General features: G+C 38.8%; 1 long non-coding RNA gene across 1 annotated transcript in view; it reads right to left on the bottom strand.

Annotated features, from left to right (window-relative positions):
* LOC129724463 (uncharacterized) overlaps nt 1-25,624 on the bottom strand; it is an 88,225-nt gene extending 62,601 nt beyond the window's left edge. The window contains exons 1-2 of the long non-coding RNA XR_008727926.1: nt 25,514-25,624; nt 5,703-6,238 (exon numbers count right to left, since the gene is read on the bottom strand). This is a non-coding gene — a long non-coding RNA (uncharacterized LOC129724463). The remainder of the gene's footprint in view (nt 1-5,702; nt 6,239-25,513) is intronic.
* Nucleotides 25,625-27,057: the final 1,433 nt, after the last annotated feature.

Raw genomic sequence — 27,057 nt, 5'->3', positions numbered from 1 at the left:
CTCAAGACATCAGTTTCTATTATGCTCTCACAGCAGGTTTAGAAATTGTTCAAGGAAAGGGGTTATTTCAAACTTTACGAAAAACCTTTACCTTCGAGACATCAAATTAGTCTAGGCTCATGGAAGCAAACATAAATTTACCTATTGGGACGGGGAGACTGTTAATTTATTTCTGTTATTATTTTGGATATTGATACTCTATTCATGTCGTCTGTGCTAGGAGTTCTCGCATGTGATTGGTTCATTGCTCGCGTAAATTTGTCCTTGACACGTTTTATCGATTTTTTACTGCTTTGCGATGAAAAAATAATGATAGCTAGCGTATTACATAATTGTTTAACATTTTATCTATCCGCCAACATATTGGTTATTGTTATCCATCATGTGGTTATGCTGTTATTATCGTTTGAAACATCACGCAACATTTGCTAGTTTCATTTCCAATTTTACAGAATGCATACCAGTATAGAAAACAAAGACGTAGTCCAACGTCAATAAATAGTGAATCTCTCAACAGACAATTAAGTTGTCTGGAACTCTTCTGAACAAATTGAAGTGAGTACTCTTAAGGAAAAAACGTTTTTTTTAACAAAAACTTTGTATGAGGAAGAGATCAAAAAGTACTCAGGACGCAAGCGTAGGACCACGGACGAACTTGGAGTCAAACAATAGTGTTTTTAGTGACTTTTTTCATTTAAATAGTGACCAAATAGTTACATAAATTAAATCATTCGACCTTAAATGGATCACTTTTTTTTCGAAATATGTATATGTTCATAAATAGGATCGTTCTCGTAGAAATAAATCCGAGTAATATCTCTACTGTTATTTTACATTGAAATGGTTGTAATTATGTACGCATTATGAAGCACGTAAAAAAAATATAATTAGATTGTAAATGTTTACTTGTTCAGAATCCAATGACTTGAAATCCAAGCACGAGGATGCTGAAGATAAGGCCCTGTAACAGAAGTCAAATTGGCTAGACTCGCCTGTGTATCTTAAATGAGACGAGTGGCTCGTCGAAGCTTCTGTAATATGATCCATAACTTCAAAATTTTTTTACTCTTTTTCATTCAGGAAAAACAAGAGAGTGCAAGCGATTTAAAACAAAGAAATCAGACTAGTTACGTAATACGTAAATTTAAGCACAACATCGATTAAAGACGCAGACAGTTTTTTTTTTTTAATAAGCGCTTACAGTTGCACTGACTACTCCAATTAGAGATTCGAGAACATTGAGAGGCGTGAAGCGAGGAAAAAGTTAACAAAAAGCCTAACGAACCGAGCTGTCTTAATATACTGTTAATGAGAAGCACTCTTTCTCTCTCTTCAGTCTTTCAAGTGACTATGCTAAAATGGCTGGCCATCAAAGGATTCTTAGGCTCCACCACAAAAGATTTCTCTCCATACTGAAGAAAATCTGGTCTGAACTTTTGACATTTCTGCGTCACAAAGCACGTTATATGACCCAGTAACTTGCTAGGGGATATGATAAGATCCATAAAGATTACGCGCTAACCGTTGGCAGCACCCTCTCAGAATTTAATGATATTTTGTGGATGTATAGGCTCTACTAAACCAAGTATCGTATGCAAACATATGCAAATACTTTAAAAAATATCTGGACTAGCATTTGAAGAGGACTGAAATTTTTCTCAAAAAGCGATATACCGACAAGAGATAAAGAAAAGCTATCATTGAATGATTATTAGGGAACTCTCGAAACTTTTTTCTAAAATTAGAGAAACAATTTAATTTGAGAAAAATAAAAAATTTAGTTTGAGTTACTGCACCGAAAAAATTGGAATCTTCCCTATGGGGATCTTCGCTTTTGAATAAAAGATGGACATTCAATTCCACTACCGCAACGAAGAAAGCGTAAGTGATTGAGTTTTTTACAAAGCGAAATAAACAATCAATGTGTTTGAATATTTTCATCGTCAATTCTTGTCTGACCAGGGCTGCAAATATTCACTATCAGTAATAGATGCTCAGTTAAAATTGAAAAAAATGTGAATATCTTAAATGAAAATTACTTTTAGCTTCAATCAATTACAGGATGAAAATGTTAAGTGACAGTATTACTGTAATTTCGCACACCCTTTTTTGTTTTAGCAATGTTTACAAATTGAGTTTGAGATGCTTAGTTACTTCATGGACCTCATGCAATGGATTGGTTCAGATCGATATCAATTTGAATATCTCATTTTTTCCACTGACATAATTTTTACAGAAAATTGACACGGGTGACACTGAATTTCAGTTTCAACTTGAGAGAAACAGAATGATGTTGTGTCTTTTTCTTTTTACAGGTTGCAGCACTGTGTCAGACCGATTACCCTGACACTGGTGAAAAAGAGGCTTGAATTGTTTATCAGAGCGGGCGTGTTTGTGTAAAATTTTCTTTTTTTTTGTCCAGTAAATCGTTTTATTGGTTGATCTATGATATTTTTATTCAGCCTGAGAATTGGTTTTTAGTGAAGTTTTGCTAATGAAATAATAAGTCAATTTGTTCGTAATTTTCAACGACATTATTTAGCAACGCGTAAAGCAACTAACAATTAGAATGATGAATGTTTAAAGAAATAATTTGTAGTTTTACATTTAAGGAAATAATTTTTCTAAATTTCGGTATTGAAATCTTTATTTTTTAAAACATGTTGCTGAGTGTGAACATTGTTGGTAGATATTGGGAAACAGCACTACCTAATGCTGCTACTGAATACAGAGGATTTTTTTTACTATCACAAACGATTGTGCCACAATTTCAAAAAACCGTGGCAATACATACGCACTAGGGTGTCCTAAAAAAATCGATGTTGAAAAGGTCAAGGTGCTCAGCCTTAAATTGAAAGATAATGTTATTTATAGCATTTTTGTAGAACATTTCGACTTTCTAAAAAATTGTTTTCAGGTTGCCCAAACGTGATTTATGAAAAAATGATTTTTTGAGCTACAAAACCACTCCTTTGCACTTTTTTCAATTCTGTAATTCGGTTGTTTTTGAGTATTTTGCTTGGTTTAGTTCATTGTCGCATTCAGTTATTTGACTTACAGAGCCCATCAAACACCATAGAAAATTTTTTTTTCCATAATTTTGAGATAAAACCCTTCAAAACACAAATAAAAAAATTTTTGATCAAGAAATGTAAATTTTTCTGCAAAGCGGGATTTATGACGAAAATTTATATGAAAAAAGATCCTTGATATCTTATCGAGGGGCTGAGATATTGGCCTTTTTATATGTGATGGAAAACTATACATTTTTACAAATATGTCAAATAGCAGTTTTATTTTCGAATATAAAAAATAACAATGTTCAGAAATTAAATACATTTTTTGATGGCTGATAACTTAGTAAAAGGTTTAGAAATTCGGAAAAATGTGGGAAAAAAGTTAGAACGAAAATTGTGATTTTTAGTGTCTTTTCATAGAAAGCTTTATGTTACTCGTAATATGTAAGAGATAGAAAAATAATACCTTCGGCAAAGTTTCTTGGTTTGAAATAACCTAAACTTTTGTCGAAGACAGTTTGCGTCTATCTTAATCTGATTAAAAAATAAATTTTCTATCTCAGTCATTGGTGGATTAATCACCCATCATTCTACATTAAAAGATGCATTTTTGAATATTCTGAAACTTTTCCCAACACCCTTTATGGTTCTAATCAACATTTGAATCACTATTCAGGTAATTATTCGCACAAACGGCAAAATAAAGCACAGAGCAATGGAGATATTAAGCTTTAGTGGTATTTTTGTACAAATGCTCAGTTGTCCATCTCATGTAAAATGTCAATATCTCAGCTCCCCGATAATCATTTTTTATGTAAATTTTCGTCATGAATCCCGCTTTCTAGTAAAAAATTCAGTTTCTGACTGATTTTTTTTATGTGCTTTGAAATTAAAATAATGCACCACAACCGCACAACAGATGTTTTGATGTCTCGCTTTCCATATTACAAAAGCTACAGATATCATCCTGAACCCGGCCGATGTTTTTTAAATGATATCTACTCGAACAGTGCCCTGTTACTAGGCCGACGTATGTATAAAGAGCTCTTTTGTTGAGCTTTAGAAGCTTTTTTGAATGATTTTCGTTTGGTGTTATAAATCTTTCAGATTGGGAACACTTTTTGACATCCAACCATCTGGTTATCACCTTTTGTTCCTCCCAGCGTTTATCATTTTCACTAAAACACTTTTCCCTGGCTTAATAAAGTTTAGCAATGTTGTTGTTTTTTTCGACTCCTCATTTCACACAATTTTTTTTATGAGTAGAACTTCGAAAATTCTGGGCTTGCTTTCGAGGCGTCATAAACTTCTTAGTGGCAAGATGTATAATTTGATCAACTTTCAAGTTATTAATAAATAGAGTTTCTAGAAAATTTTCAATAGCTTTAAACGATGAACACAACTGTCATTAAGAACAATCAAATGTTAAAAAATAAGATGTCTAAAAATTATGTTCAACCTTTTTACGATGATTTTTTACATTCTAGTCTGTCAACTGTTTTTGAAAATGATTAACTGCTTTGAAAAATTATTGTGGAAACTGCATGAAACCACTCGAAAAAGGCAACATTTGACACATTGAAAATCCATACTTAGCAGAATAGAAAAAATTCCACTACTTTTTCGGTGCACCGTTCGGGGGAATCAGAAATTCCGAAACGAACTACCGACGGCAGTGCGGTTTCGTTCCATATCAGCTAGCCGCAACTTAACAGCATATCACCGGTCGGTCCCGCGTGCTGATTTTTCTCGAGTGAAACAACACAAAAAAAAATCAGCAAGTAATCAAATGCGGAGAACATAAACCACCACAAAGCCATTTTCGCTCCGGTTATCAATTAGGCTCACTTCGTTAACGACTAGCGAACACCGAAAGTTCGTTCCGGTACCGAAAATGGCCCCGAAACGTTGCTCGGCTTCAGCGCGGCTTGCATCCTGGCCCCCTCACGTCCCCCTTCGCCACTCTCTCTTTTCATCTTTTCCTCACAGCTCGTAAGAAAATTTTGCCTTCCTTCCGAGTAACGCGCGCGCCCACATCATTGAAGGTGTTTCAATTCAACCGCACTCAAATTGCTTTCTCTTACTCGTTCCTCCCCCTGACAATTTCCCTGCCTGTCTTAGCTTACGGGGCTTAAAAACAGCTGGGCCACAGCTCTCATTAAAACCAAAATACAGAAAAAAAAACACTTACACACCAAGGAAAAACCTCTCGTCGCTCTCGATATCAGCGCACTTATCCCACAAAGAGGAAAACTTCCAACTTTTCGGCGAGTCCCGAAAATTGAATAAAGTGAGAAAAAGGTGTCAATTTGGGCCTTTCTCGGTTTTTTTTCTTCTTTTTCGAATGCACCTTTTGTCTGTCTATTTTTTCTGTTTTGGACTCGAGCCTCACTGTTCAGTAATTTTTTCCGCCCTCAGCAGCAGGACAGGACACCGACACCGACAGGAGTGACAGGTGAAACTGTTAACCTGTTTCGTCCGATATCGAGAGAACTACCTAGGTTCGTCGTCATTATTTTTCCGATACGTCCAATCCCAATGTCACTGTGTGACAGATAAGTGCGCGGCCTCACCAGCTGCATGTTGGGAGTTTTGGTGTATTTTTTTGTGTTTTTTAATTCTGTTGCACTTTATTCCGACTGGCGGGATTTTCTTCAAATTGTTGGAGGGTGAAACAGCTCTTACCGTTTTGGTTCTGCAGAATCGTCGTAAACACCGAGACTGGCGACAACAAAAAAACTAATTAATCCCACAGGCCTCTCGCTCACTTTGTGCCACTGATTTCCTGATCTGTTTGTCACACTTTAAGCTAACACACTACTGTCAGTCGCGGGAATAACTCCTTCGAAGTTGATAGAGTCCTTTGGCTAAAATTTTACGAGCAGGTATTTTTTTCGCGTCGAAATCGTCAAACACTAAAACTTTTTTTTCTACTTCTGCTGCTGTTGATGTCGATAGCGATGATGATGCTGGCTGATGACGAAAACTGTCGACGGCGATGATGATGTTATTGATGTTGGTACTGTTGCTTACGCCATAGTCTACACTTGCTGCGCTCCACCGAGCAACTGTCGGAGCAAAAACTATGTTGACTGCACGAAAGGCTCCACCGCAGCACCGCACAGCACACAGTACAGCCCACTTGCTGCTGCTTCAGGTTTCGGGTCGGCAATCGAGCACGGGTTTGCTCCACTAGAAAACCGTCTACACGGCGCGGATGTCTGCGAACGAATGAAAAAGGAAATTTCAGTTAAAATGCTGTTTGTAGATTGTGCGACGGCGACTGCCACCGCCGCCAACTCACGTACACTCACATACACCCTTGCGCACACAGCTACAGAGTGGGACAATAGGTTGCGATCGGGGGAGGGAGTGATAATCGCGGAAAGCGCGACTACCGTGCCTGCATTTTCCACTATACGAACGAACACGAATACAGACGTGCCCCGCGGGAGTGCTATCATCGCCCATATGCCGAAGCAAGACGGCACAACATATCGACAGGCACTTGCTGGTACGTAAAGTGAAGGCGCGATCGTTAGTGTGCGCACGTGTGTGTCGTCTGTACACGCCATGTACGGATACGGTGTGTGGCGTGTAAAAACACACTGTTCGTACGTGGCTAGTTGCCCTCTACCAACGCAGCAGAGTAAAAAACCGCGCGCCTGCGCCTGCTGTTTTTTGGTGTGGGGTTGATATCGTGTACAATAGCCCGAGAACCGAGCGTACTTGTTGGAGGGGTCGGACTAAGTATGCGTTGGGCTGACTCTCGCACATGTTCAGCGTCACCATACACAGAGTGGCCCGTAGGCGTTTGGCAGAACCAAAGGAAGAAAACTTGTATGACTTCATCCGCATTTGCGCGTCGTGGCAGAAATCGTGTGTGAGGGATTTTTCCACATATCGTTTCAAGCTCGCATCCCTTCCCTTCCAAACCATTTTCGTACGTGCGGCTGTGTGCAGTTAGAACATGCAGCACCGCAATAAAAAAAATGGAAGTCAACTCCAGCAGAGAAGTATGTGCAAAGAAAATCCTCACCTATGGCCCTCATCATCACCCTTCCATCCAGTCCCTTTTTCGGCAAGGAACTTTTGGCCAACCATCTCCCTTCGTCTGTGTTGGTGTGACTCACCCTCCCACATTCCAAGTTCAACGATGAACACGCTCTACCTTTATTATTTATAATATTTTAATTATTTCTCAAAAAACGGGTCAAAGTGCCAGACATTAATCTCTGCCCTCTGTCGAATCAATTCCCCTGACCTTCCCCTTCTTGCTTCAACTTCATCCCGACGAAATCGGTAGTGAAAGTGAACTGTCAAAATTCGAGCGCGCTCAATTCGAGACGCCACCGTCGCCGCATTTGCCACATCGCACAAAACTCGTGATAATTATGCTAATTAGCATTCATTGCCCCTCGAAAATTCGCGCACACACGGGCGACTATCGGATGGCAGTGTCTCGGCTCTCTCTATCTCTTTCTTTGTCCCGGCATGGCAGTCACTGTTGTGTATGCGGCGGATTTTGGCGAGAACCGGCAAAATCACCGCACTGTCCACCGCCCGGATTCCCCTTTATCCGGGACTAATTGGTGTTTTCGTACGGTCCGATACCTGTTTTTTGTTTTGTTCCTTTATCACAACCCCCCGCGGCACAGCAGCAATCCGTTTTTCGAGGTCGCGGTCAAATTGAATTTAGGATTAAAGCGCTAGGAAGCCCGGAAATTAGCATAAGTAAGAGGGAATTCATGTCGCGTTATCCTACACGACCGCTCGAAGTGTCACACACGCAAACGTCAAACAATTAGCTTGCGTGGCTGTCAAACTGGCAGCTGACATTGGAGCTTGGGGACCGGTGGAAAATTGCATGTGCAACTCGCAACTTTGTAGCTGCATGCAAAATGTCACTAATTAATCTGCTTAGGTTTAAGTCTGCGTAGCTTTTCTTTCGTAGTGTCCGAGTAGGGTGTTGGGGGACTGTCAATGTTGGTATACGAGCGGTGGATAACAGTTGGGTAGGAAGGGGAAGCAACACTGTAAACCGGTCACGGGTGCGAAATTTGGCCAACTAATGTGAATAAAGCCGAAGTAAAAAATAAAAGTTGGAATCAGTCACTGTCAATTCTGGGAAGTTTACCCATTTTGCCAGATGTCTGAATGCTAGACTCAACGGATTCGCACTGTCAGAATGTCAAACTTTTTTTTTGTTGCACTACCGATCTTCTTGTTATTCTTGTTGACGTATGGTAAATCGGTCGCGTTTCGCTCGTTCCCTCCGCTGGAATGCACAACTCTGACGGATTAATTTCACAACAACGCGCGAGCGGCTTCTTTCTTTAATTGTGGCACATCACAGCTGAACCCACTGCCTGCCCCTTCCCGTTCGCTGCGTTCTCGCTTTGCGCCATTTGACACTTGAACATTGCAAACATGTCGCGATCAATGCCTCTTCTCGTTAAATTAATTTCTATTATCTTCCGCAACTCGTTCACAGCGACCTCAACTCCCCCCCTTTCCCGTGACAGGGTATAGGCTGCAAGGTACGGTTGTTTCATCTCTTCAAGAAATTGCAACGTGTTTACCCGTCACACCGCTTTGATGCACTCGCGGCTGCGATTTATTCGCATATAATTCAGGCCGCGCGCGTCATGTGCAAAAGGATGCGCACACGCAAGCGGCGTGGGCAACCCGAAGGTTCGATGGTGTGTGCGCAAGCGTGCGAAAGGGAAGCATAATTAATTAAAGATTAGAGCGCACCTCCTTTGGCGGCTTGAACTTTGCGACTTGATTTTGATTTGTTTTTTTTTTTTTTTTTGAGATTTTCGTTCGAGTAGAGCGCTACTCGGCCGCGCTTCTTCTGCTGACAGAAAACTTAGTGGAAATTGATCACCAAAATAACCAACGTTAGTTTTGAATTGAATTGATGATGGTAGCGTGATAGATGAGTAGAAAACCCTGACTGACAAGCTTAAATTGTGTGGGCGGACTGGGGTTCACGGCATATAATTATTAAGAAGCATAGGTCCACGTGTTAAAATTATACACTTGTTCAAGTTAGGACTTGTGCAAAATTATCCTGTGAGAATGACGCGGACGACAATCTCCCTACTTTGCTAACAAACTACTAAAAATATTAATCGTCAAATAAAAAAGAGCGGGATTAGATTTCATGTTTTATCCTATTTTTGTCTTAATAATAAATAGATTTTAACCGTTAGTTTCTTGTTGGTTAAGTCAGTTGCTTAGCAAGTTGTTGAAAGTTCAACAGTAAGGAAATTGTCCAAGGTCAAATCTGTAAGACATTTTCTGACCGAAATTATTTTGTATTCTATCTGGAGTTCACAAAAGATATTGGTGTAAACCAACTTCACGTGCAGAACATTCTGCAGGTGTTGGAAATTTCAATGGCTCGGAGGGACCTGAGGACTTTTTGTGAAAGATCTCTCACTGCCCCACACTGTTCCATTGTTTTGGATTTTTAACATGTCACTGTAATTCTCTAAAAAACAGAAAAGTTCATTTCAGTACCACTTTTGAAGCCAAGTTGGAAATCTGGCATACTTAATTATCGTGGAACAACGGGTTACAATTGAGATTTCGGAATCTTTTTCTACTGCTGTCTAGAAAGGTATATATACTTAAAGAGAAACCGATTCATTTCTCCTACACTCATTTTAAACGAAAAAAAATTAATAAACGCTTGAGAAAGGTTCGTAACTAACAAAAGCGCTGTTCGGCCTTCATGTCGACTTTTCGAATGCATTTCGCCAAGAAAATTACAGTCCCAAAAAAATCTTCTGTTGGGAGAAACTAAGGCAAATTAGTTGGGTTCCGTTTTTGAGTTCAAATGGGGTCGAACGGTTGTTTAAGAAAATTGTTGTTTTTCTGTAATGTGATATCGCTTAATCTGGCAAAAAACACATACCATCGATATGGTTTTTAAAAAAATGAAATCCAAATTTTCTTCAAATATTCGTTCAAGTACCTATCTTAATTGATAGCCAAACCAAGGGGCTTGAATCATGATTTTGACTAAAAAAGCAAAGTCCTTTTTTGTCCATTCATTTGGCCGGTCTTTCGCTACCTCTCTAGCGGTTTGTATGTTTTGCAGGAAATTATACAGAGTCGAAAACAGAAGATTTTCGCTTCAAAAATTGTTTACTTTTTGTCAAAATTTTTGTGCAGTTCAGTTGGAGCTGTGAATGCGCTTGTACAAATCTCCTTGTTTCGACGTCATTTTTAACAAAGCTGAGCATGCATAAATAAAACAAAAAAACTGGCATATGGAGGAGAGAGAGCATACATACACTCAATTGCATTTATCTCTAGGCGTTTTTGCTGATGAGCTAAAGATCAGATTCAAATTAAATCCTGAATTACTGCCAATCAACATCGACATAAACTACTCGAATTTAGCATGTTTTCATTAAATGTAACGAATAATTGGAATCACACAGAAATTGTGTGTACGGACGTGTGTACGGTGCCAATGGTACTATTTAAATAAAAAAAATGACGTTGAGCCAAGACACCTTCAATGACTTGAAACATATTTATTTAACTGCCAACAAATAATCAAAAACAATGAATAAAGCTCAAATCGGATTCAAGCCACTATTTGTGTTTCCCAAGGCTCTCACCTAGGACCTCTTCTCTTCATTCAGTACTTTATAGATATAACCGCAGACAGACGTCCAAGCTGAGTTCCAAACTTGTGTAAAGATTGTTGTAGTAGCAATTCGTAACCAGATAGCGCTACTAATGACGCCTGCCTCATACCCCAGCGAAAATAAATGTATTGTAGCGATGAGATCACCAGGCGGCGCTAGTATACAAGTGGTTTATAACGCAATTCTCTTTGAAAATTTACACGGAATTTTCGATCAATTTTGTTCTTGCTTGGGCGTCTGTCTGTGATAGAACCTTCATTCTCAAGAGCATCAATTTATACTAATAACTGGAAGATTTTTTTTTTGGAAATGAGAAATGTATTCCAGAATAAGATTTACATATTTTCAAGTGGATTTAGAAAAAGCTTGTTAGAACTAAATGTTAGTGACGACATTTAGATTATAACCCATATAAAGTATTAGATGCCCTTATCCCATCTTATTCTTTGAAAGCTAACGGTTAGTCTTCACAATGTGTGAGTGAGAGACCGTTGAATAATAATAAAAATAAGGTCAAGTTCCAAATCGGAGTGTAGTATCTGAGCACCGACAAATTCGGGAGTAGCCTAGAAGCGTATTAGGGCAATTGTTCTTTATTTTGTGCCAGTACATTTTTCATACATCCGACACAAACGGAGAAGATTTTGTTACTGTTGAGCAATATTTTGTTACTTGTTGTGTCTTATGACTGCGCATGAGGCAAAAAAGTAACAAATTAAAAGTAACAAAATGGAAGACAGCTACGCGCTTGCATGCGTTTCTGCAAGGGACATACAACCAAGAGCCGCAATGCATGTATTAGCGAGACTTTACCCGGTAATACCTTATGACCAGAGCTGCCGGAGACGCGAATAAGTATTTTCTAGATTGACATGAGTTTTGTAAACATGGTAACTTTTTAAAAATGGCATGCATTCGCTTGCTTGGAAATAAATGTTTGTGTTTCTCTCCAAAGCACAGTGGTCTAAACTCGAAAAATCGTGATCGTTTTAGATTTGACTCTGAAATATTGATTTTATGTACCCAGTGTCTTCAGCAAGTTTATTCCATATAACAAGGCCCTTCTTTTGGCGTTTTCGGTTTTTTGATCAATCCCCCTAGTTGTTAGATAAAAAAATTATTTTTTCTAATTTTTTAAAATACCCGATTGCTTTCTTCAGCAAAGTTGTAGGAAAATCTATAATAAAAAGAATTGCTTAACACTGTAATCTTCTATCTGTACGTCTGATATGACGAAATAGAGTTTTAAGAGGAACAGTCCTCAAAATTAGTTTTTTGTCCATAACTTTTTCTGTAATCGTCGAAACAGTTCAAGATGTTCTAAGATTTCGTTCATTCTGCTAAACCTCGCATTTTTGTAGAATACATTGGTTTAATATTTTCATTTGTTGTAAAGATATTTCTTATTTTGTTGCTGAAAATAGCCATATTTCGAGTCCATATTTCTTCGAATATTGCAAATTATTTGCTTGCATTTATAATCCTGTATTTTATCCACAGGACTTGATATAAATGTACTGAAGCGTCGTGGAGTCATCCTTCAAGCTGTTGCTTCTGGTAGAAAGTTGAACACTAAAAAATTCGATAAATATTGCATACAAACACCGATATTCTTCACCGCTTGCTGGAGCTATCGGATCCACTTATTTCTAGCGAACGTTGCATCATTTGTAAAACTGAGCGAAGTTTATCAACTGATGCTTTATATTTGTTAGATTTAACTAAAACAGAAGAAGATTTGGAATCATCGGAAGCATCTGACGTAGAGTAAATCATTAAAAACTGAAAACATAAAGTATAAAATAGTTTTTTTTATTACTAAATACTACAACTTTATACGTCATAACTGTTGAATCTGACTGTTACGAGGGGTGTTTTCCTTTCATTCAGATACAGATAGAAGATTACAGTGTTAGGCAATTCGTTTTCTTATAGATTTTCCTACAACTTTGATGAAGGAAGCAATCGGGTATTTTGAAAATTAGAAAAAATATTTTTTTTATCTAACTACTAAGGGGATTGATCAAAAAACCGAAAACGCCAAAAGAAGGGCCTTGTTATATGGAATAAACTTGCTGAAGACACTGGGTACATAAAACCAATATTTCACAGTCAAATCTAAAACGATCACGATTTTTCGAGTTAAGACCACTGTGGAATGGTGAAAAAAAGGCTTTAAGCTTTCATTTTTTTCAAGTTTGAGTTCTAGAGCAAAACCTGTGTTTACCAGTGTAATAAGTGAAACTGGGATGCGAACCTGAAAAAAACTGTTTTTTAATAAGAAAAATATTATTTAAGCACAACAATGGCTCTGAGAATGTAATCGTAAAAATTATCTACCGAAAATATATAAAAAACATTCGAATCGGATCGCGAAGGCGGAAGCTGGCTGATATCCCAAAGTTAACACAAAATCACAAGGGTTGTGTACAAATCCACGACCGCAAGGTTGACGTAGTACTACATGAGGGAGAAGTTTGTGAAATCTCCACCCGCCAACGTCCAATCCGGCAACAAGAAGGATAGATTAAATAATTGCCTACTTTTCAATCTACCCAAGAGAAAATATCCACAACTCTTCCTATAAACTGTCTGGATGACCTGAGAAGGACAGTTTGTTTGCTGATCGTAAATTACTGCTGAGATATGATCGTTCGTCACACCTTTCGCTCTTGTAACGATGTTGGAGCCGAAGCACTCTTATCTAGCCCCCCCATGTCTGGTACCCCTGCTGCTAAGATGTGACAGCCCTTTGCGCCGTCCGCTAATAAAATGATTTGTTTGAGCAAAAGTAGGGTCTTATATATCCCAAAGAGTGCATTTCCGATTTACTGGGTATATTTTTCTGTCGGTGTCGACTGTGTAAGGAGAAGCCAGCACTATGCTCAGCTCTGATTAGTTGAAATCTGTGTTTCAACAACGCCTGACAATTTCCCGCAGCACAATAACTCTAAAAATTTTTTTTAGCGAAACCTTTTTCTGTTATTGAAAAATAAGATGACAGGTTTGTATTGAAAATCCTTTTGTAAACGAATGCGGCCTGTGTTGTACGCAAATTTTTGAATTATTGCGTTTTTCACGCGATCTCTACGTGGATTTTCGAACCTAAGCGGGTTGGGAACGTGAACGTGAAGGTGTTAGTTAAGTAAACGGCTTGAAAAAAAGACCATTTTAAATACTGGTCGTAGAACGTGCTCGTTTTTTTTTAATCCTTTCTTGGTCGTTTGGTGCACTTAAAGCAGTTTCATTTGCTTGTTCCTTGAATCCGGGCTCCCAAACTACGACCAAGCGGCCATCAATCCCTCATAAGATCAAGGAGGCTCTCGTTAGAGAAGGTGCTCAAGAATTGTTCTCAAGGTTTGCATGATACTTATCGATATGAATATATGATGACATTCAGAAGCAGCACAAATCAAAGAAAATTTTCAACAAATTATGAAAGTTTTAAAAATTAGGTTCACAAAAGTGAAAACAAAATTCGCATTAGATCTTAAACTAGAAAAAAGTGATAGTTTATAGCTTTTCTAGCAAGTCTGAAGTGCGTAAAGTCTTCAGAAACTTAGAGTTTTTCCGTAAGCAAACGTAGAAGTGATGAACCTGGCGAGCAATCACTCTGCGGCCCTTTGAAGCACTTCCAAGCTTGCTAGGGTCACCAAAATTTATAGGAACGGTTAAGGTGGAACTGAACAGTGGCTTTTTTCCATTTTTTCCACCTTTTTTATCAAGACTGTACTCGCGTCTATGAAATGAAATGGTTTTAAGATAACTTTATGGGCGCATTTTAAAAATTGATAAATTTGAAACAGCTGATTGACAAGAGGTATTTTTTATGTGAACAAATTGATTTTACTGTGTTTGTATTGCAGGTGGGCATATCAATATTATTGGTGATCAAAATAAAAGAAATTTTCTCAACTATTTCTCGTAGAAGAATGGTTACCAATACTGTTAATATTCAATTGTATTGTTGCTTCTCAAAGCAAACGTTGATAACATAAGACTATTTAACTCTTTTATGCAACATACAAAAGCAGTCCGTTGTTGATGTCATTCGAGTTTCTCTAATTTGCAGCAGAAAATTACAGCAAATTCATAGTGCTTCGGCTCGTTAATCATGTTCACACCTCAAAGTACCGGCAGCGGCTTAGCATTACGCAAACGAACCGATCAAAGCCTTAGAAACACGCCCCAAGTCCTCCGGCGCATCGGAAGAGGCATTAGGTAACGCACCTACCCCCCTCCCCATATCGCACTGCGCACAACGCGAGGTGGTATCACAGAACTTCCTTGTCTAGGTTGTGTACCGCATATCAAACGCTTCCAACTGCCCGGACCGAGACACGAGTGCATTCTTTCTATGCACACTGGCAGCTGCCTGACGACGACAACGACATCCAGTCGAACGTAATTAAAAAAAAAATACCGACCTCCGTTCCGTGTTCTGGCCAACCCGACCTGGTCGAGCCGCTCCGGCTCAAGGGTAACAAATCAAAAACTGGTCAAACCGGTTTCCCGGTTCGGTGCTTCGTCATCGCTTCCCGCACGCCACCGTTTCCTACTACACCCCACCACCGAATTGGTGAATGATTCGGAAGACAGGCAGCAGCCCGAAAAATTTGCCTATTGCCACGTGCCAAGGGGAAGGAATAAGCAACAAAAAAAAAAGAGAAACAAAATAAACCCGCGCGGATTCCTACTAGAGCCGCTTGATTTTTTTTTCCACTGTTGACTCTCTATCGGTCCACAGCGGAATCCTGACAAAATGATGATGGCGGTCCCGGCGGCGGCAACCCGGTTGACAAAATGCTGTGCAGCCTCGGTTGGCAGTTCAAGGACGAATCGATTTGCCGATGCTGCTACCCCAGATGCCTTCCAGCACTGGTACGAAGGCTTCGCAATCGAGTGGTGCCATTTTTTAGAGATAACCTTTCGCGAACCTAGAGCCGCTCGGTTCTGGGGGCGATCGCAGGATCGGGTCCGGTACAGCAGAAACACACAGATAGGAGCGCGATTGGCAGTAGGAGAGATAGATAGGGACAAGGAAGGGTATGAAGCAGGTAGAGAGAGAGAGAGCTCTCGCGGAATGAATTGATGAAACCAGTTTATTTCTGCTGATTTCATGCTTGTTTTATTTTAATGGTGATTATCATTTTTCAAAAAATATGTGTATTGGTTGTGTAGCATGGTCTTCTGGGGTCGCGCCGGGGGTTTCGAGGGAAGCGATGAGCGGAGGAGGATTTCTGGAACGGAGATAAACGATTGTGCTGCTGGGTGAGCATCGGTTGTAGAAAGGCTTGCGGGATTTTTTTTTTATTTCAATTTTGCTCATCGACAACCGGCTGCTGACTGCGATGTGGACGTGACTTCGCTGTGTGACGGAGGAAATGCTACACGCGGAATGGAGAATTTTTCGAGTATTCCGGGGTTTGGAACTCGTGTAATCGTTCGGGAGCCAGTTTTTTATTCTCGCTGCATGTCCGGAATTTAGGTGACGGGGATATTTGGATAATTTGGTCGATTTTTTTTATGTCGTTCGTTCGAGCCGATGGTTATGTCAACTCGAATTTCCGCTCCGGGGGCTTCCAGTGCAGTGCAGTTTCTGCTTCGCCTCCGGGCATTGAGCTCCTCTCTGCGAGGTTCATTTATTTCAATTAACCTCCCCATTCGCTCCGGTTCAGCTGGCTGGCCGACCTCAACTGCAAGCCTGGCTGGTTTCGAGCGCAGATCATAGCCAAACGCCAGCTCCGCCCGACTTTGCTGCAATTATTCGTTCAATTTATTACCAATTTTCCTAGCTCCCTTATCGTAGACCAGAAAAAAATGTGTTTTGACCTTCATACATGGAACGAGGCAAGATCTAACACTCGATCGAAAGCAATTTATCTTCCAGCTGGTTCGTATGCCATCTTCCCAAAAATAAAAGTATAATAATAAAAACAACCAACTCCTTCCCAACACCATAACAGAGAGGAAAGCGCACGCTTCATCTAATTAAAATAACACAAATAACCTTGTGGTCCCTTCGGAGCCCTCCTAGCGAGAATAGCCAAGACCTGGAACGGTTCGCCCCGTTATCCGTTTCTGGCCTATCGGTTCGACCCGCTTGTTGTTGCTTGCACCCGCTGCTAACCCATCCCATCCGTCATGCAATCGCACCAACACACACACACACATTTCGATTTGTTTCTTCCTCCTTCTCACGTTCGTTTGCGTCTTCCCAGAGCCTCAACCCGTGTACCCATTATCATTATTATAATAAAATTTAATTAACCTGTACCCACACTAGTTCAGTTAAGTCTCTCACCCTCACGTACCACCGCACTAAGTCTTGTTGTTGTTCTTTGACGCAGGAATTGCGCTGCAAATCAGCGCGGCAAAGTTCAACGATCGGTCCGCACTTTTTTTTTTAATTTTTTTTTCTTGTAAAATACTACCAAACCTCAGATTGCCTTGTCCAGCTGCCCATGAACGACATGGGCAAGATGTCTTTCAAGGATCACTGACTCCCGGCTAATTGTTAGGCACTGGATGGCCCCTTGGGCGGATAAAAGGAAGGTGCAATGCGTGTACAATCGAGTGCATCCCCGTTATGGCTGGTTGGGTACGATTTGCAATGACTTTTTCTGTTGTTGTTGTTGTTGACTGTGCGATCCGATACTTGTCGGTTCAGAATTTTGAACTGATTATTGTAAACGTTGTGACAATTCGTTGGGTTATCAATTTTACACCTTCAAATCGCACGATAGTTTGTGGAGTCCGAGATTCCAGCGAGTGATATCTTATTACTCGAATGTTTAATTTGATACTTTCAGTGGCAAAAGCGTAACGACCGAAAATAATGCGAATAAAATTGCACCATGTGTCACATACGCAAAATATGAACAATAAGTGATGATATAAAAATGATTGGGACAATGTACCGAAAAACACAAGGTTAATTTTGCTAACAACTGGCACCTGAAATGGTAATTTCTATGTTTTTTTCTACTACTTACGCAGTAATCTATTATTTTTCAATTTCTAATAAGTTGATTGCATAGAACCACAACCGAACAGTGTCTTACAGGCAAATAAAAAATGATAATGATAATAATTTCGTAGTGCTTCTTTAAATTACCCAGCTTATTAGGGCAAAGCTAGTACATATAAACCAAGGTTGAAAAATGATATTTGTATCATAGTCATGTTACAAGCACATACTGCTTTACTGCCATGAAAGAAGCGCACAATAGCTTTAAGGAAAATAATGACGTGAGAAATATAATTGAAATCGCTTGTTTTAAATCTCGTCGATTATTCTTCCTATCGAGCGGAGCTGTTTCTTGTAATAAAAATAAATGGAACATTTTTTGTTGTTCACAGAACGTTTTTTCGAAACGAAACAGTTTATTATCCGAGTTTATTGACAGACATCTACATTTAGTAATATCTTGCTGATTAATTCAAATTGGTGCTAAAAAGTTTTGTAAATATTTTCAGATTCTAAAACAATCGAACTCATGATACTAACCACTCTTCAGTAACAATCAAGAAAACTTTTCTACTTTTTCATGGAAAAAATCTACATTCAACGATTTTGAATCGAAAAAGCAGTACTTCAGAGGCAGTATAATAGTTACCCCAAAGACAGATATATTTCCTTAGTATGGTGTATTTTATCTGTACATTAAAAACGAGGTTATTCAAAAACAACCAATGCATATCTCTGAATTGGTTGTTTTTGAATAATTTGCCTACATTTGAATTACTAAGCTGGATCTGAGCAAACACCGTACTGAAACTGAATTCAAACTGAGTTGAAACAGAACTAAGGTTGTACAAAACCAATCTAAAACTGAACTGATGCTAAACGGTAACTGAACTTGAATTATGCCTGAAATTACTGAAATTAAACCAAAAAAACTGGATTGGAACTGATCTAAAAATAAACCAAAATTTAACTTAAGTTCAACTGATTCTGCTTTGAAATCGAACTAAAATACTACTATACTGGAACCAAACAAAAACTCGTCTGAAACCTCACTGAAACAGAATTGAAGTTGTACAAAACTGGACGGTAACCGAGTCTGAACAGAACTAAAACCATTTTGAAACTGAGCTGAAGTTGTACAAAACTGATGTAAAACTGCAGTGAAACTAAACGGTAACTAAACCTAAATTGAGCTGAAACTGAACGGATTTTTTTTTACAATACTATATTGAAACTGAACTAAAACTAAACTGAAATAGAACTTGAACTCAACTGAATCTTATTTCAAATTGAACTTGAACTAAACTAAAGCCTAACAGAAAGTAGACAAAAATTCACCTGAAATTGAATTGCAGTTGTTCAAAACTGGACTGCAACTGAGCATTAGCTGAACTGAAATGTAATGAAACTGGATCGCAGAAAAACTGTAACTGAACTGTAGCCGTACATAAACTGAACTGAAACTGACCTTAAATTGAATTAACACCGGAATAAAACTGAACTGGAACCGAGCTGAAACTAAACTGAAAATGGACTGTAACTTAAATAAAACAAATGGATCGAAGGGGAACAAAACTATATTAAAACATGATAGAAACTGAACTGCAACTGGATGGAAGATGTACCAAACTGAACAGAAACTATACCATAACTAAACTAAAACCGGACAACACTGAATCAAAACTTAATTTAAACAAATCTGAGGTTTAAATGAAGCTGAACTGTGGCTGAAATAAAACTGTACTAAGGATGAATTGATTCTGCACTGAACCTATACTAAATCTCAGCTGAAACTGAACTGAAATGAAACTAACTAGAAACTAACTGAAACTGAAAAGTAGTTTAATTGAAATTGAACTACAACTGAGCCAAACCTGAATTGAACTTAACCTGAAATGAAAGTTAATGCAAACTGAACTGTGATAGAACTAAAACTCGACTGAAATTAATTTGAAACCAGATGAAATCTGATCTAGAATCAGGCGAAACTTGTCTAAACCCTGGAAGGGCACTGAAACAGTAGCTTTGAATGGATTGGAATGTTGATAGAACTGAACTAAAGCTGGAATAAAACCAAGCTGAAACTGAACTGAGCTGGAACGGAACTGAAACTATACTATAACTAAAGAGAAACTGAACTAAAACCGGGCAATATTCCGGGGCAAACCGGGACTAAAACTGAACTGAAACTGAAATTAAATTGTGTTGAAACTGAACTGAGGCTGAATTAAAACTAAACTCAGCTGAAACTAAACTCAATCTGAGTTGAAACTAAGATGAGACTTTATTGAAACTGAACAAATCTATACCGCAACTGACTTGAGGTCGAATTGACACTGAAATACAACAGAGTAAAGGTTGAATTTAACTTATACTAAACTGAAATTGAATAACAACTAAACTGTAACAGCATTGAAACTCAACTGAAACTTATTTGCAACCAGATAGAATTTGGTTCAGAATCGGGCGAATCTTGTCTAAGCCGTGGAAGGGTGCTGAAACAGTAGCTTTTAAGAAATTGGAACGTTGATGAAACTGAATTAAAACCAAGCTGGAACTAAACTAAAAATGAGCTGATGTTCAACTAAAACTAAACAAAAACTGAATCGAAACTGGACAATACTGGACCAGGCTTCTTCCGTTCTCTTGATTTTTGCCCAAATTTCCTTTTCTACCTGCCAAACCCCTTGGAAAACTAGACTTTCTCTCACACAGAGTGAGTAATTATCCACATTTAGGTGTAGAGTATTTCAGTCGCAGAGTTTCTTTTCACTCCTTATCATCACGTGTTAGGGATAAACATTTATTTGCTCTCTCAGTTTAAGAGGGAGTAGTTTTCGTTAGTTTCTCCTTTACTAGAAGAGAAGTTGGCCAAATACCAAAACATTTAGGTTCACATTGAAGCCACATCCTAACCGTTTTCGAATTTAATATTATAGGAAGATTCACAACTCACCATGGGTGCGTATTCTGCAGAAAGTTCGATTTTATACTGTTTTTGCCGCACCTCAGAGCGATGAGAACGGTAGCGCAATGCTCAGTTGGTCGCTGAGCAATTTATTTCATTTTCCTTGCGTGCGCGGATGGGCAATTCACAAGAGTTTCACTGGATTTTGCTCTTTCAAATTAGGAGCGTTTTTTCGTCAGAGAAACTATTACTCTGCGCTCTCTCTACAGCAGATGGTGTGATGCACATTGAATGTAAGCTCGCAGTTGTTAAGAGGAAAAAAAAACTCTTTCTTTTTAAGATGAAGATGAGCAAAACAAAGCCTGTACTGGACCAAAATTGAAACTGAAATTGAAACTGAATTGCAGTTTTATACGAAACTGGACTGCAGCTGAGCTCGAGCTGAGTGAAATATAACAAAACTGGATCGAAGAGAAACGTAACCGGAACTGAAACTGAAACTGAGCTGAAGTTGTACAAAGCTGATGTGAAACTAACCTGTAACTAAATGGTAGCTAAACTAAAATTGAGCTAAAACTGAACTGGAATTGTAATAAAACTAGATTAAAACTGAACTTAAACCTAACCAAAATTGCACTTGAATTCAACTGAACTTGATTTCAAATCAAACCGGAACAAAATTAAACTAAAACTTAATAGAAACTTAACTGAAACTGAATCGAAGTTGCACAAAAATGGACTGCAACTGAGCATTAGCTAAACTGAAATATAATAAAACTGGATCGCAGGAAAACTAAAACTAAAAGACAGAAACTGAACTGAATCTAAATTTAAAACCGTAATGAAACTGAACTGAAATCGAAATGTTACTTAAATTAAATAAAACACATGGATGGAAGCTGAATAAAACTAAACTAAACAAAAACTCAACTAGAACCGGAAAATCGTAGACTAAAACTGAATTGGAACTTAACAAAACTAAAATAAAACGGAACTGAGGCTGAAACTAAACTAAGTATAAATTGATTCTGAACTGAAAGTGAACTAAATCTTAGCTGAAGCTGAACTGAAATGAAACTAAATAGGAACTAAGAGGAAACTGAACTAAAACTCATTCGCAACTGAACTGAAACTAAAACAAAATTCAATTAAAACTAAACAAAACTAAAATAAAACTGAACTAAACTGGAACTGAGCAAATCTTGAGGGTGAATTTACACTACAAGTGAGCAAAAACTGAATTGAGTCTGAACTGAACTGAAATTGAATAAAAAATAAACTGTAACAAATATAAAACTCAACTGAAACTTGATTAAATTATGGAATTGTACTGAAGAGTAGGTTTGAACGTTGATGAAACTGAATTAAAACCGAATTAAAGCCGAGCTGAAATCGAACTGGAAATGAGTTGATTTTCTACTAATACAAAACATAAACTGGTCTCAAACCGGACAATACCTGACCAAAACTGAAACTGAATCTAGCCTGTGTTGAAACTGAACTAAGACTGAATTGAAACTGAGCTGAAAGTAAGTTGAATTTGAGTCGAAACTTAAATGAGACTATACTGAAACAGAACAAATCCATACCGAAGCTGACCTGAGAACGAATCGACACTGAACTACAACTGAATTGAACCTGACCTGAACTGTAACAAAATTAACCCTCAACTGAAACTGATTTGCAACCAGAAAAAAAACTGATCTAAAATCAGGCGAAACTTGTCTAAACCCTTGACATGTCCTAACATAAGACTGTTTTAAGAGTAATTTTGAACAAACTCGAGCGTTGATGAAACTGAACTGCAACTAAACTAGTTAGCAAATGACTGATAGAAAACCGACTGAAAATAGACTGGGATTCAGTTGGTGCTGCACACTGTTTTTAAAGTTGCAAAATGGCGAAATTAAAATTTTGAGCTACGTTTTTTAGCCGTTTAGAAGTGTAAATTGGAAATCTATCAACGGAAAGCAGACTTTTCAAATGCTCGGTTTGTTTTCAACCGATTTCCTTCATTCTTGTAGCAATTGATTGAAAAATTATCGACGCATCCGCCTAAATGCAGAAAAATGTTGTTTGATTATGCTAACTTTTGTACTATTGAAAGTTGTCAAGCCATGATAAAACAAAAATGACTCCTGTGAATGGGCACTTACCGGCTTTCCTTGAAAAAGTCGATAGAATAGTATACCTATTTGGCCGTAGCATTGCAGGTTGCGCCAGTATTAGCTGGTTTTCCGAATTTGCTTTCGGCTTAAACAAATCACTTGCCGGTTAAGGGCTTTTGCCCACTTTTCTACAATGAAACTGTGCCTTATTTTGACAACAACACAAGTAAGCATCCTGTGCTGGATCCTGTGCAAAAAAAATATCTACCGCGGCCGTCTAATTTACTAAGTGTGACAACAGGTTTTTCAGTCTGTGTGTTTTCAGGGTGCCTTATTCCTCCCCTGGCGAACCAGCACAAAAATTGCGAACAGCATATCAAATTTTGAACAGCAAACTGCCCTTCTCAAGGCAAATAAACTAGTAATTGATTGTTAATCATTTTTCCAAAAGGTCTGGAGCGGAGATTTTAGAAGTAAATGCTTTCATATTTTATTCAATCAGTGATAATGTATTTTTTTCGCGAATTAAAAACCGACAGTACTCCAACAGCAAAATATTACACTTTATCAAAAATGTAAGAACGCCTTAACAAAGGCGGTTAATCCAACTTTACAGGCAGAGTTGCCAATAAATTTTTTATTTAAACTGGAAAAATGCTAAAGAAAAAACTGGAAAAAACTGGATTTTAAAAAAATTTAATGAATAGCATAAAAATCGCAATAGAGCTTCTCTGTGATGATTACTGAAACCAATGTTAGTTTTAAATATAGCGAAAAATCACTCATTTCAATCAGAAGTGTTCTGTTTCGGGTCTCCTTTTTTTCAATTTTATTGTTATCTCCTATTAATTAAAAACGGCCTAATAAATTTATCTCAAAATTATGAAAATGAACTTTACTTTTACTTTGAATAAAAGTACTGATGCAACATTTCAACATCAGTGAAGTTTGAATTTCAATTATCTTTTAGTTCGCTATCTCTTGGTATCTAATTATCCGAACATATTTAAAGCTGCTACGCACAGAAATTATTTTGAAGAATTTCGCCTATATATATGACATTTTTGAGATCGATTATTCTTATTTTTAAACAACATATTAAACTTTCATTGGAATTTATCTAAAAATATTTCCGAAAACTAATCGGAGCTTGAGTACATAGAAAATCTGGATAAACTGGGAAATAAAAAAAACCGGAAGATTCTGGAATTAAACTGTTTGACTGGATCACTCAAGAAAAAACTGGAAGAATCCAGTTTAAACTGGAACATTGGCAACTCTGTTTACAGCAATAATTCGAACTTGATTCATCAGTCTACATGAACAGAGTTTTGTCTTCTCCCAGCTGCACAGTTGCAACATGGTGCAACACGCAACAGAGCTCAAAATTAATCGCTCGACGTTCCAAGCCGCAGTACGATACGTGTTATATCGTTGCGTGTGTAAGAGCACCATCGTTTTTTTCGCTGGTTACAGGAATTAAATGTGAATTATGGAATCTTTCATCTAAAGAAGATGAGAGAATGTGGTTAAATATAACAAAAAAGCGGAGCCTACTTCAGAGCACCTTGAGACTGACGGATGGTCCTATATTGATAGATGCGTAGCAGGCTGTGGCAGTATCAGCAGCGGATTTTGACAGTATCAGAAGCGGGTTGCGCCAGTATCAGCTGACATTTCGAATTTGCTTTCGGCCTAAACAAATCTCTTGCCCCGTAAATCACCTGTCCCAACTATATCTCAGAAGCAGCGCGAAATCAGCAAACAATACAAGTCAGCATACTCTGCTAGCATTAAAAATCTGCCATGGTCGGTAACTTTTATAAATGTGAAAACTGCTTTTACAGTATGTGTTGTGAGAGTGTTTTATTCCTTCACTGACGGGGCAGCAAAAACGTTGCGATTAGCACATCATATTCAATTTTGAACAGCAACAGTTTTTTAGAATAACTAAGCTAAGAATGAGAAGTTTCTTTCAATAGTAGACTATATGGCTCATTAATGAATCTCAGTGCGGTCGTGTCATGGATATAACTTCCTACTATCTTTTTTAAACAAAACGACCTTAAATCCGTAGTGTCTTCAGCAAAGCTGTTACATTAATTATTATTATTATTATTATTTTACAGGGTTAAATAATATTTGTTTGGTTTTTAGAATAGGTCAGGTCGTACCGAAATGCCAATATTTCTCGTTTTTATTACAACATCTTCAATATTCAAATTGATTGAGGATGGATAAAAAAATGCTACAAATTTTCTGAAAATATTATTTTCTCAATCATGTATTGCATATCTCTTGGTAAAATCCTATATAATTTTTTATTACAATTGCAATTTAAATATTTTTTTTTCGATTTTTTTCCTGTTTTATGCAGAGTTTCAGAAGACCGACTTGATTTTGATCACTGAATTTGATCAATTATTGTTGTATACATCAGAACCACTAAATCTAAATCATACCAAAGGTAAATCCTAATACGAAAACTAGGGTTGAAAAAGTACAATATTAGTATCAACCCAGTGGCGTGCAATTTTCGAGGCAGATTCGCCATAATTTGATTGCAGAAAACACAGGTGTTTTCAAAATCTTGCGACAAAATCCACACAACTTAGCGATACAGAGTGACATCAAAATAGGTCCATCATATCTGCACTTGAAACCCGAACTGGCCTTCACCGGTTTGTTTGGGAGGCCAGCTTATCACAGCGTTATGACCTTTCCCCGTAAGTACTGTCCTAACCGCCCGGGCACCACACATATCGCAATCCAAGCTATCAACCCCCGATCCGCGTCAATCGAAGTAAATAAATATAAATCAGAAACGCGATAACACCAACCTTTTTTTTTCTTCCTTTACTCGTCGAACTGTCATATTAACAAGTCATTCACTTGTCGCAGCCGTCCGTCCTTTTGTGTGTGGCCGGGGTGTTTCCTTATCGGTTATTTTTTCTTCTCTCTCTCTCGTTCTATTTTATGAACGCAGTTCCACATTAGCAACCGGACCGCGCTGTTCTCCGCTTATCAGTGATACCATTTCACAGGAAAACCACTCACACGCGCCGTCCCCCGAGTGTGGAACGAGTCAAAACACACCGAAAACGATAACCGAATGCTGCGCGCATCAACACCGAATGATTCATATCAGCCAACCAGTCGCTAGTCGCTTTCACTTCGGAACAGTTATCAGCCCGGGGGCAATAATACATAGTGAAGCAAAACTCTGTGCGGCACAGCTTCCACGTGGCTTTCGAGATCGACCCGCACGCAACAGGACAGGACACCGACGTTTACCGAAGCTTCACTCCCTCCTGGCGGGAGCGCGTGGTTCCACCTTTTCCCACCGGATGGCAGCGGAGTTCGAAAGAGGTAAGCGCTACTGTCGAGAATTTGCCACTATTTTCGCACCAGCCCACATCCCGCATCAAAGGGATGCCGCCATAATTGTCTTTAACTTAGTTTCCTCTTCCACGGAGACAACCGTTTCCTTCGATTCACAACTCTACCAAGCAGCAAGCGCCAAGCGGCAGGAAACTCTACACTGAACTGCGTTGGCGGCGACTTCCGCACGATTCGTTTCGCAAGGACTTCTGATGATGGACTGGCACCCGGACTGCCGCTGCATTTGTCATCTAGCCCGTGGCAGGCCACACAGTACACCCTCTCACACCCGCCGGACCGGCGTTCATCGGGAGAATTTTCCCCCTACATTTTTGCATGTTCCTCGCACGGTTTCGCGCATGTTGTTTCGTAACCAATTCGCTTCTTTTTTTCGTTGTGCTGTGCTGCTTTTTCCCTGCAGTGCCGCCCCTACTACCAATGCGCCGTTCGAAGCTAGCGATATCTTAGAAGAAATCAGTTTGATTACCACAAGAAAAAAATACACCGTACAGCATACAAACTCACAACACGCTACTTGATTCTTATTTTTCTAGTCACACTTCACTGTGCAAAACAGCTTCGTAGAAAAAGTGCTGAGGAAAAAAAACACAAGAACACCACCGATCACGCACACCACTAACGACGTCGTTTCGCCGCGTAACTAAAACACCAACAACACAGCGACCGCTTCGCTTGTGCGAATCCGCAGCAGCGGCGGCAGCAGCACACCACCACCGCTCTCCGTTCACAGTGCTAAGGTTCCGCACTGTCAAGCTGTGGCGAAGCACAACAAACAACACACTCCGCTGGCGTCCGCGTTTGCACACACACCCCTGTTGACAGTACAAGCAGAACAAACCACGCCCAGTTTTATCCCCGTAGAAGTACCGTACTCGCAGAGTGTGCTACGTGCTACGCGCGATGGTGACAAAAACCTTGCGCACACTTCGATACAGGCCACCGAGGAATGGTCTCTCAAGAGGAGTGCCAACTGATAGGACTG

The sequence above is a fragment of the Wyeomyia smithii genome, chromosome 2 (assembly GCF_029784165.1).
Source record: "Wyeomyia smithii strain HCP4-BCI-WySm-NY-G18 chromosome 2, ASM2978416v1, whole genome shotgun sequence".
Lineage (NCBI taxonomy): Eukaryota > Metazoa > Arthropoda > Insecta > Diptera > Culicidae > Wyeomyia > Wyeomyia smithii.
This window is presented reverse-complemented; position numbering and strand designations above follow the sequence as displayed.